Raw genomic sequence first — 12,809 nt, forward strand, 5'->3', positions numbered from 1 at the left:
TTATAGAGAGGGGAAGTGGTCTTAGAATTAATTGCTGGTGAGAAAATCACAAAGCCAGGCTTTCAGATCTAATTATGATGATCATTTGCATAATTCATATTTCATTACTTCCTGACCCTGGGACTGAACTGAAGTCTCCTGCTCTGCAGAATGATTCTTCCTGTCTGAGCCAGCAGGGAAGCACACTGCATTACTTACACTGACTACGCTAATTCCCCAGTTACTATAGAAAAAAGGACCATGAGTGGCTGAGGGGTGGGGCAAGGGCAAGATTGACATCTTCGCCTCGTTATGCCCTAGCCCCACCCCAACACTGTGAGGGCCACCGACACATGAAGATCTGGACTTCAGAGCACGTTATTGACTACTTGTGGGAAAACTGTTATAACAGGTGCAATGCAGAAATATCCACACGCTATGAACCCAAGTGTGGTTGGAGTTGATACATTGGGCAGACACACAGATCCCCCTAGAAAGCTGCATAAAACAGACTTCTCAGCACAGAGTGGGGACTGTCTTCCACTGTGAAATCAATTATTGGTAGAGCAAGAACCAAAACACATGTGTAAGAATATTCTGTAGTGGATCTCGTAGAGAAAATCATGGAATTTAAGTATGAATGTTTCATTTACAAATTTGGTTTCAGTAGATGAGACATTTATATATAAACCACATCCTCAAGACCCAGAGAGCACTATTTTGACTCAAGAAGCCATAATTACGGTGAAAGGAGTCAGTCTCGGCAGTTGCCTCGAAAGTCTGATGGCAAGTACCATATTGTAAAATGCTAATAAAGGCTGAGAAGCCATGGAGTAGGTAATACATAAATTAAATGCTGAAATGGAGGAGTTGATGGCTTTGGCAAGAAGGAGCAAATGGACACCAATGGGAACAGCAGTATTTGTGAAGAAGTGGTAATGAAAGTTGATATACAACACTCAGTTCCCCAGGTCTCTACAATTAGCATTATATTTATTTGTTATTTTTTTTTATTTTTGTTATTATTTATTTTTATTTGTAGGATTCTTTTTTTAATAAGCTGAAGAAAACATCTGTGACTTGATCAAAACAAAGAGGTTCAGAGTTTCTAAATAAAAGGGACCAGCTGAAATTAGTGCTGTATGAAATTAAGACGCTTGCTCCTCTGAAGAAAAGCTATGACAAACCTAGACAGCATGTTAAAAAGCAGAGACATTATTTTGCCACAAAAGTCCATATAGTTAAAGCTATGGTTTTTCCAGTAGTCACGTACAGATGTGAGAGTTAGACTACAAAGAAAGCTGAGCACTGAAGATGTGATGCTTTTGAACTGTGGTGTTGGAGAAGGCTCTTTAGAATCCCTTGGACTGCAAGATCAAATTAGTCAATCCTAAAAGAAATCAGTCCTGAATATTCATTGGAAGGACTGATGCTGAAGCTCCAATACTTTGGCCACCTGATGCGAAGGACTCATTGGAAAAGACCCTGATGCTGGGGAAGATTGAAGGCTGGAGAAGGGGATGACAGAGGATGAGATAGTTGGATGGCATCACCAACTCGATGGACATGACTTTGAGTAGGCTCTGGGAGTTGGTGAAGGACAGAGGAGACTGGCGTGCTGCAGTCCATAGGGTTGCAAAGACATGACTGAGCAACTGAACTGAACTGAACTGAACTGAAATGGCTGGTTTTGAGGATTTCAGTATTAATGCGAAAATTCATCAATTTTTGAAAAGTATACTTGGAAATTGATATTGGCTGATTAAACCTCCTTAATGTAGAATCTTAAAGCTTTTCTTGCATTGGAACTCTATTAGGCTTTATACCAATGCCAGAACCAAGCAGATCCATCTCTACATATGCACCACTGCCCTGCTGCAGTAAACTTAGAGATCTTACATGCGGGAACTCACTTTTAAAGGAGAAATTGTATTTTAAAAAGACATTAACTGTATAAAATAAACAGCTCCAACAAAAGTACGTTTTATTGTGTTAAAGAGTACTGTATTGATTTGCCAAAGTTCTGTAACTTAGTGAAAGTATGATCTTCCTTGGATTTGCACTTTATGATTTAGTATGCTGTATTGTGGACTGATTATGTTAACTGAAAAGATGAAGTCATTATCGGAATTTTGCAGCACTCTAACTTAAACAGAAGAACAGCTATTCACATCTTTTAGCATTTCCATGTGTCAGAATCATGGTTCTGTAATTGGTAAAGCATGATATGTCAGGTTATTTTCATATAATTATTTTTTAAGTAATTACGACCACACCACATCTTTGTTATGTGAAAAGCTATACATCATTTGAAATTACTCAAATGGTGTCTTGATCTGAGGCATAAGTCCCAAGGACTTAATGTTTTTAATAATACTGTGTCACTGCAGGGGATGGGGGTAGTGGAGAAAACAAAACGAATAATAAGGTGAAAAAGAGCATTGGCCTAAACTAACCACTATGTGAATTGCTTTGCAGCTTTTATTTATGGAAATCCTTGCTTTGGATGCCAGAGGGCAGCTGCTGAAAAACAATCCAGTATATGGTTGTTGTTGTTTTTTTTTTTTGTATTTTGTATCTGGCAATTCCCTGGTGGCTCTGATGGTAAAGAATCCATTTGCACTTCGGGAGACCTGAGTTTGATCCCTGGGTTGGGAAGATCCTCTGGAGGAGGGCACGGCAACCCACTCCAGTATTCTTGCCTGGAGAATCCTGTGGACAGAGAGCCTGACCGGGGCCTGACTACAGTGCATGGGGTTATAAAGAGTCATACATAACTGAGAGACAAAGCAAAGCACAGCACAGCAGGCAATTCATTATCAACCACTAAACAAGAATATCTATGGTTCTTGGAATTGTTGCATTGAGTATTTTTGTTAAAAGGTGATGAGCTCTTGCCTTTATTTCATAGTACCTAGTGTGATAAACTTTGTCAGGTTTCTTATAAAAGAAACCAGTTAATGTGTGTACATAAACCACAAAAATAATATACCAAATTATTTAAAAAATAGTGTTTTTCTACTTAAAATATCATTTAGCTTGAGACTTAGGATATTTGTAAAGGCAAGTTAAAATCAATAAGGTTTTTTATTATTTTTTATAAACAAAAATGGTTTTTACAATTAAAATAACATTTCAACTAAACAGAACATTGATAAATAGTGATATTTAATGATAAGTTGCCTTGTATAATGTCTGAAAATTATACTTGTTCTGAAAAGTGTCAATACCCTAATGATAAAAAGATTTCTAGACAAACAAACAAAAGGACCCTGAAACTTATAATTGAGAGATATACACTGGCGAGAAAATATTTTGAAAAATCAATGTACAAAATTTATATAGACTATACCATTTTAAATTCTTAAAATTAGGTTAAAATTATATTTTGTAACCTTTTTTTAACTTACTGCCTCTTTTCATCTTTTAATATTACATTTAGGATATTGGTAATGAGTATTCTTTAAAGTGATCAATGGCCTCTGTTCAGCAGCTGAAGATTTGTCAAGGGAATAAGAAGAAATGTTTACCAGTATAGTGAATATCTACTTTTAGTTCAGTTTGTGAACAGATGACAGGCCCCTAGGTCCATGAGGGAACTATCTTGCTTCCTGAGTTTTTCCCCTTAATTATTCTTAAAAGACATTTTTTTTTAATTGGAGTATAGTTGATTTACAATGTCATGTTAGTTTCAGGTACACAGCAAAGTAAATCTTGTACATATAAATATATCCACTCTTTTTTTCCTTTTGTATTCTTTTCCCATCTAGGCCATTACAGAATAATAGAGTTCCCTGTGCTGCACAGCAGATTATTATTAGTTATCTATTTATATATAGGAATGTGTATATGTCTGACTTTGTTTTTCTGGGCTCCAAAATCACTGCAGATGGTGACTGCAGCCATGAAATTGAAAGAAGCTTACTCCTTGGAAGGAAAGTTATGACCAACCTAGACAGCATATTAAAAAGCAGACATTACTTTGTCAACAAAGGTCCGTCTAGTCAAGGCTATGGTTTTTCCAGCGGTTATGTATGGATGTGAGAGTTGGACTATAAAGAAAGCTGAGCACTGAAGAATTGATGCTTTTGAACTGTGGTGTTGGAGAAGACTCTTGAGAGTCCCTTGGACTGCAAGGAGATCCAACCAGTCCATCCTAAAGGAGATCAGTCCTCGGTGTTCACTGAAAGGACTGATGTTGGAAGCTGAAACTCCAATACTTTGGCCACCTGATGTGAAGAGCTGACTCATTGGAAAAGACCCTGATGCTGGGAAAGATTGAGGGCAGGAGGAGAAGGGGATGACAGAGGATGAGATGGTTGGATGGCATCACTGACTCAATGGACATGGGTTTGTGTGGACTCTGGGAGTTGGTGATGGACAGGGAGGCCTGGCGTGCTGCAGTTCATGGGGTCGCAAGGAGTTGGACACGACCGAGCCACTGAACTGACTGACTGACTGATGTGTATACGTCAGTTTCAATCTCACAATTTTGCCTCTCCCACTTTACCTCCTGGTAACCATTTTTATGTGCTGTGTGCTTAGTCGCTCAGTGGTATCCAACTCTCTGTAACCCCCTGGACTGTAGCTTGCCAGTCTCTTCTGTCCATAGGATTCTCCAGGCAAGAATATTGGAGTGGGTTGCCATGCCCTTCTCCAGGGGATCTTCCTGACCCAGGGATCAAACTCAGGTCTCCTGCACTGCAGGCAGATTCTTTACCATCTGAGTCACCAGGGAAGCCCAGCCATTATTATAGTAAGTACAAATCACATTATTTAGACTAACTTTCTAATCAAGTACAACTTAAGGTTTCTGTTGCAGGACCTTTAATAGCTGCTTTTCATCCTAATTTCATCCATTGTTGCATTTTAAAAGAAAGCTTCCCATATATAAAGCACACAGGAATTTCCCATCTAAGAGGATTATGAAATGGGAATGTGCTTACTCATTGCCCTAAAGTCTCCCTTCTGGCATTATAGCTCAAGTCCTACTTAGAAAACAGGCAAGAGACCTCTGAAGTCTCTTAGGACATATTCTATCTCTGTGTATAAACACTGTGCCTACTTGGGATTGGTTTTATGATCTCACTTTTTAAACCTCTACTTTTATCCCAACTAGTTCTGGTTTCAATTACATAATTGGCTCAGCTCTCTTAATAAGCTTCCAACGCGGCTCTCTCAGGAACTGCCTTGCTCTCTTTTTCTTCCTTGCCTTTCCCCTAATAAACAGTCATTTTAAATGAGACTCTTACCTTGCCATGGGCTTCATGCTATCTTCTCTAATCTTACCAAGTACTCTTTCTGTTTTCCAAGTAGATTTTTTCCCTGTATCTCTATGGTCTTCTATCAGAATTTTTTTGTCTCCTCAAACAAAGGGAGAATTTGTTGTTTGCCCAAGTAATTCTTTTTCTTTATTTAAATTTCAGCTTTATTGAGATAGCTGATCATATGGTAGCTATTTGTAATTTTTTTGAAGAAATTCCATATAGTTTCCATTGTGGCTGGGTCAATTTATATTCCCACAAATAGTGCACAAGGGTTCCGTGGGATTGCAAAGAGTCAGACATGACTGAAGCTACTTAGCATGCATAGTCAACTAACAATGCTCTGATAGTTTCAGGTGAGCAGCCAAGGAACTCAGCCATACATATACATATATCCATTCTTCCCCAAACCCCCTTGTTGAGAAGTTCCTTACTTCTTATTGGTCTGTTTTGATTTTATGTTTCTTCATGATTCAAATTTGGTAGATTGGGTGTATGTTTTTAAGAATTTTTCCATTTTGCCCTAAGTTGTCCAATTTGTTGATGTATAATTATTCATTTCAGTCTCTCACAATCTTTTGTAGTTCTGTGGTACCAGTTGTAAAGTCTCTTCTTTCATTTATAATTTTATTTGAATTCTTGTTCTTTTTCTCTTGGTAAGTCTAGCTAAATGTTTGTCAGTTTTATTAACTTTTTCAAAAAATCAACGCCTGACTTTCTCAATCTTTTCTATTGTTTTCTAGCCTCTATTTCATTTATTTTGGCTCTGATCTGTATCTCCTCCCTTCTGTTGACTTTGGACTGAGTTTATTCTTGTTTTTCTAACTTCTTGATGTATAAAATCAGCCTGTTTATTTGAGGTCTTCCTTTTTTTCTTAACACAGGCTATAAACTTTCCTCATAGAACTTCTTTTTGCTCCAGCCCATAAATTTTAGTATGTTTCCTTTCCATTTTTGTTTGTTTTCCATATTTTTTGATTTCCCACTCAATTTTATTTTTGACTTGTTTAATTTCTGCATATCTGAACATTTCCAGTTTTTCTTCTTTTATTGATTGTGGTTGGAAGAGATGCTTGGTATGATTTCAGTCTTTTAAAATTTGCTAAGACTTGTTTTGTGACCTAACTTATGATCCATTTTGGAGAATGTTCTATGTATAGTGGAGAAGAATGTGTATTCTGCTGCTGTTGGATGGAATGTTTTATGTATCTCTATTAGGTCTGTTTGGTTAATTTGGCTTAAAGTGTATTCCGGTCCAATGTTTCCTTGTTGATTTTCTGTCTGGATGATCTATCCATTACTGAAAGTGGAGTACTGAAGTTCCCTACTATTATTGTATTGCTGTCTATTACTTCTTTTAGATCTGTTAGTATTTACTTAATATATTTAAGTGTTCTGATGCTGGGTGCATATATATTTATAATTGTTATAACCTCTTGATGAGTTGATCTTTTTATTATTATATAATGGCCTTCTTTACCTTTTGTTACAGTTTTGGACTTAAAGTCTATTTTCTCTGATTAGGTATAGCTATATCTGCTTTCTTCTGTTTCCTATATGTGTGGAATATCTCTTTTCATACCTTCATTTTGACACAATGTGTGCCCCCTTTTTTTCTTGTCTGCACTGCATGATTTGTGGGATCTTAGTTCCTCCATTAAGGACTGAACCTATGTCCTGGGAGTGAAAGCATGGAGTCCTAACCACAGGACCACCGGAGAATTCCCCCAATGTCTGTCCTTGAAGCTGAAGTGAGTATCTTACAGGCAGCACATAGTTGGGTCCTGATTTTTTTTGTTTCATTCTGTCACTGTATGTCTTCTGGTTGGAGACTTTAATCCATTTACATTTAAAGTAATTATTGATAGGTGTGGACTTTCTATGGCCATCTTGTCAATTTCTGGCCCTTTTGTAGTTCCTTTGTTCCTTTTTTCCTATCTTTCTTTGTGAATTTATGATTTTTTTATGGTGATATATTAGTTCCTTTCTCTTTATCTTGTGTGCACATAGTATAGGTTTTTGTTTTGTGGTTAACGTGAGACTTACTTGAAACATCTTAGAGACATAAACCTATTTTGAACTGGTCACAACTTAACTATGATCACACACAAAACTCTACACTTTTACTAACAACCCCTTGACTATGTTATGTTTTTAATGTCATGATTTATATATTCTTATATTGTGCATCTGCTCTCAAATTAGGGCTTCCCTTGTGGCTCAGATGGTAAAGAATCTGCCTGCAGTGCAGGAGACTAGGGTTTGATCCCTGCGTTGGGAAGGTCCCCTGGAGAATGAAACGGAAAACCACTCCAGTATTCTTGCCTGGAGAATTCCATGGACAGAGGAGTCTTCAATGGACAGAGGAGCCTGGTAGGCTACAGTCCATGGGGTTGCAAAGAGCTGGACATGACTAAACGACTAACACACACAAATTATTGTAGCTATGCTGTGCTGTGCTTAGTCATTCAGTCGTGTCTGACTCTTTGCCACCCCACAGACTTGTAGCCTGCCAGGTTCCTCTGACCATGGAAGACTTCTCTGTCCATGGGGATTCTACAGGTGAGAATACTGGAGTGGGTTGCCATGGCCTTCTTCAGGGGATCTAGTTATTTAAAAAACTTTTGTAATTTAACCTTTATATTTAAGTGGTTAATAAGCACCACTTACATTATAGCACATTAATATTATAATATTTTCAATCTGACTATATGCTTACCTTTACCAGTGTGCTGTATATTATCATACATTTTCATTTTATTACTGGGCATCCTTTTGTCTCAGCTGGAAGAACTCCTTTCACTGTGTCTTGTAAAGCACATCTAATGATGATGAGCTCCCTTTAATTTGTCTGGGAAAACCTTTACTTTCATTTCTGAAGGAAAACTTTACTAGGCGAGCTGCTCTTGGTTAGCAGGTTCACCAACAGCTGTGGGGGCCCTGGCGACTGGTGTGCACTCCCAGCTACGGGGACTCACCCTAGGTGCATGGCAGTGGAAGGCATGTTGGGGGTTTGGCTGAGAGCATGCAGGTGCATGATGGAGGGGCTAGCTTCAGGTGAGCCCAGTGGTACAGGCTAGTCACTGGGGATAGGGGTGAATCTGGGCCTACAAGTAGCTGTGGGAGCCCTAACTTTTGGTGTGCAGTCTCATGCTTAAGAAAGTTGAGGACAACATTCTGAGGTCCTCGTAAAGCTGCTCTTTAGAGTTACCTATTATTTTTTCAGTGTTTGATACAGTTCACTTTTCAACCCTTTGAGGGCCCATTTACCATACTCTACTCAATTTAGAATTCAGGTAAGACAGAGAAAGCCTCTTAACAAAACTGATTTCTTCTTTCTTATGGGAAGTTATCTGACTTCATCTCTTTTGTAAAACTTGGCTTAACATGGCAAGAAGTAGCCAATACACAGATTCTCAGTTTTTCTGACTTAATTCTCTTAGAGTTATAGCCTCTAACAGTTTGTGGCATGGAGGGTCACAGTTTAACCATATACTTTTCTCAGCATAATAATAGTCACTAGATTTCCACCTTGGATTATCTGAGATTTTTATGCTTTTTGCCCAATTGATAAGCTAATATCACATATATCTTTTGTTATAGCAATATCACTTTTAGGTACAAAATCTATATTACTTAGATATAGGTTTAACTGCTATAACAAAGATTACCAAGTACTAGTGACTTAAGAAATCTATAGAAGTTTCTTTCTTTCTCATGTTGCATCCATGTATGCTGACCATACTTAGTATGACATCTCTATGCTGTTAAGGGATTTCCTGGTAGCTCAGATGGTAGAGTCTGCCTGTAATGTGGGAGACCTGGGTTTGATCCCTGGGTTGGGAAGAAGGAAATGGCAAACCACTCTAGTATTCTTGCCTGGAAAATTCCATGGCCAGAGGAACCTGGCGGGCTACAGTCCATGGGGTCACAAAGAGTTGGACACAACTGAGCACCCTCACTTTCATGATGTTAAAGCCCAAGTCCCTTCCACTATGTTTCCTTTATTATATGACTTTCATGTTTTTGCCCAAGATGGTTTCTCGAGCTCTTGCTGACATGTTCATGTCCCAGCCATCAGGAAGAAGAAAAAGGGGAGGTGAAGAGTGTGACCCATTTCATTTTGAGTACAATCAGGGAGCTGTGAATGTGACTTTGACTCATAATCCATTGACCAGAACTTGGTCACACTGTCACACCTAACTTTAAAGGAGCTTGGAAAGTATCGCTTTACTGTGGATGGCTATGTGCCCAGTTAACATACTGGGGCTCCACCAAATAAGAAAGAAGAGTGAATGAGTATTGGAAAGAGCTATCAGTTTTTGTCACATTAGTTGACTCTAAATCATATTTCTTTAAAAATTTGAAGTCTGTAAACCTACAGTAAAATGAGTTATATTGGCTCCTCAGTTTTCTTCACTGGGTCTGAAATATTTTATGCTCCAAAATACTCAGACTAGAGATTTAGCTAGCCCTTTGGAACTCTCTGAATGTTGAAAATAATCCCTCAAAAAGAGAGCTTTTGTTACTCTCTACCAAGAATCACATAATTCAATATTTTGTTGAAATGGTAGATGGAATCCACTGATCCCAAAGGAAACCTTGTTTCTTGATGTATGAGGAAGCATAATAACAAGGAGGCCAGAAGTTAGCTGGGGAAATTACAACCAAGTTGGCCTCAGCCAAAGTTTAAAATGGTCCTGTAAGACTTAAAACAATTTTTTTTTCAAATAACTTACTTTCTGGCAAGGATCTTGGTATCAGTCAGGGTTCTCCAGAGAAACAGAACCAATATCTTTTATATGCATACATATATAATGTGTTATATACGTATACACATACATATAAAATAAGGAACTGGCTCACATAATAAGATGGAGAAGTCCTACAGTTTGCCATCTGTGAGCTGGAGAACTAGAAAAGCCACGGTATAATTCCATCCAAGTCTGAATACCCAAGAACCAGGAGCATGGATGTCCCAGCTTAGGCAGAGGCAACAAATTCACCCTTCTTCTGCTTTTTGTTCTATTGGGGGCACTGAATGAACTAGATGATGCCTACACATATTGGTGAGGGTGGTCTTTACTTAGTCTTCTGATTCAAATGTTAATCTTTTCCAGAAACATCCTCCCAGACACAGCCAGAAAGAATGTTTTTTCTAGCTATTTTGTCATCCCTTAGACCAGTCAAGTTGCCACATAAAATTAATCATCACAATCTGCAAGTATTACTATCAGAAAGAAGCTTAAACATAAGAAAAAGCCAAGTATTACTATCAGAAAGAAGCTTAAACATAAGAAAAAGCTCAGGACTGACTCTAGAGTTAGAAATATTCTCTTTAACTCTCTCCCTTTCTGTACACAGAATGGTTATTTGGAGAAGTGGTTGATTTCAGGACAGAAGCAGGAAAGGCACAGCTTGAAATATCTTGTGGTACCAGAAAGTAAGGAGGTGCTCAAAAAGTGATGTGACTTTTCAAGTCATGTCAAAAGTACACAGAAATATTGTAAATCAACTATACTTCAATTAAAGAAATTTTAAAAATAAAATAAATTTTAAAATGCAAAAAGAAAAGGATGCAGGAACTAACTAGAAGGAGTTACCCCTTCCAAATGGTCAAACAGTTGAGCAAAAAAATTTAAAGTAATTAATTATAACCCATAAGATAAAATGGGCTTCCCTGGTGGCTCAGATAGTAAAGAGTCTGCTTGCGATGCAGGAGACCTGGGTTCTATCCCTGGGTTGGGAAGATCCCCTAGAGAAGGAAATGGCAACTCACTCCAGTATTCTTGCCTGGAAAATCCCATGGATGGAGGAGCTTGGCTGGCTACAGTCCATGGGGTTGCAATGAGTTCATAGTAATATACATAGCCAAATAAATAAACATAAATTCTTCCCTATATTGTTGTTATTGCTTAGTCACGAAGTCGTGTCCGACTCCTTTGTGACCCCAAGGACTGTAGCCTGCCAGGCTCCTCTGTCCATGGGATTTCCCAAGCAAGAACAGTGGAGTAGATGTCACTTCCTTCTCCAGGGAATCTTCCCTACCCATGGATCAAACCCATGTCTCCTCTATTGCCGGCAATTTATTTACTACTGAGCCACCTGGGAAGCCTTCTTCCTTATAGGACAATTCTAATTAATGAATGTACAAGCAATGAAAAGAAATAAGAAATCACCATTTGACAAACACCTCAGTAACAGCCATTTTGGAGAAGGATCGTTAATGAATGCTAAAATCAGTGGGTGAAACTTTGATGAGAAACAGGATATTTGCAGAGGCTCAAAAGTATTTCTCCATGAAATACTGATTAGCTACAGTGAGGAATTAATGCAGTGGAGGAACTTGGTAGAGCTGACCTTAGCAAAGAGATCAAAGTGAACATCATCAGGAATGAGCTGTATTGCATCAAGTTCCTCCTGACAAGGGGCACTGAGAATGTCATGATATAAATTCTGTGCTATTCTTGCCAAAAACTGTATAACCTGAATTTTGTCATGAAGAAACACACCAGATAAACCAAAATTAAGAGATATGCTACAAATAATTAGCCAATACAAAAATGTCAAGGTTAAGAAAGATAAGAAAAGACTACAGAACTGTCCAGTTTGGAGGAGAAAAGGTGATATGACAGTTAAATGCAATGTGAGTTACTGGATTGGACTCAGAAAAAAGTATTAGTGGGACAACTGGTGAAATTTGAGTAAGTACCATGAGTAAAAATATCAATGTTAATTTCCTGGTTTTGATCATTATACTATAGTCAGGTAAGATATTACATTTAGGGAAGCTGGGTGAGGGGATATATGAAGTCTTTTTGCAACTTTTCCCGTAAGTCTAAAATTATTTCACAATAAACTTTTTAAAAAGGAAGAAAATGGTGATAAGACTAAGAGGTGATCAGAGGCACTGCCTAGGTTTTACCTTCCCTCAAAGGTGATTGAGTTGAACTTGGAAAGCATTCTGATATGTGTACTTTTCAAGCAAAATTTATATGTCACAAACTTCTTGTACACCCTCTGGATCTTTTTTCTTCTTGATTCTATATTACAGTTTAATTTAGCAACCAGAACTCTATGCATATTCCATATATGTCAATTCTGAGATGAAGTTTTGTATGCAATATGCTTTCCTGACAAGGCCTGGGGTTTTATTTAACTTTTGGCTACAACACTGTACTGAATCTATGCTCTTGGCGTGCATGCTCAGTCATTCAGCTGTGTCCAACTCTTTGTGACCCCATGGACTATAGCCCTCTAGGCTCCTCTGTCCATAGGATTTCCAAGGCAAGAATACTGGAGTGGATTACCATTTCCTACTCCAGAGAATCTTCCCAAGCCAGGGACCAAACCTGTGTCTCCTCCATCTTCTGCATTGGCAGACAGATTCCGTACCACTGAGTCTCCTGGGGAGTCGGACTGTATGGTCTTGCTGCTGCTGCTGCTAAGTTGCTTCAATCGTGTCTGACTCTGTGCGACCCCATAGACAGCAGTCCACCAGGCTCCCCTGTCCCTGGGATTCTCCAGGCAAGAACACTGGAGTGGGCTGCCATTTGAGGTCTGCAA

At 38.4% G+C, this 12,809-nt stretch overlaps 1 pseudogene; it reads left to right on the forward strand.

Moving 5' to 3' along the window:
- Positions 1-332: 332 nt before the first annotated feature.
- On the forward strand, positions 333-918 carry LOC110135765 (PRELI domain containing protein 3B-like; annotated as a pseudogene).
- Positions 919-12,809: the final 11,891 nt, after the last annotated feature.

This window comes from Odocoileus virginianus, chromosome 3 (assembly GCF_023699985.2).
Source record: "Odocoileus virginianus isolate 20LAN1187 ecotype Illinois chromosome 3, Ovbor_1.2, whole genome shotgun sequence".
Taxonomy (NCBI): Eukaryota; Metazoa; Chordata; class Mammalia; order Artiodactyla; family Cervidae; genus Odocoileus; species Odocoileus virginianus.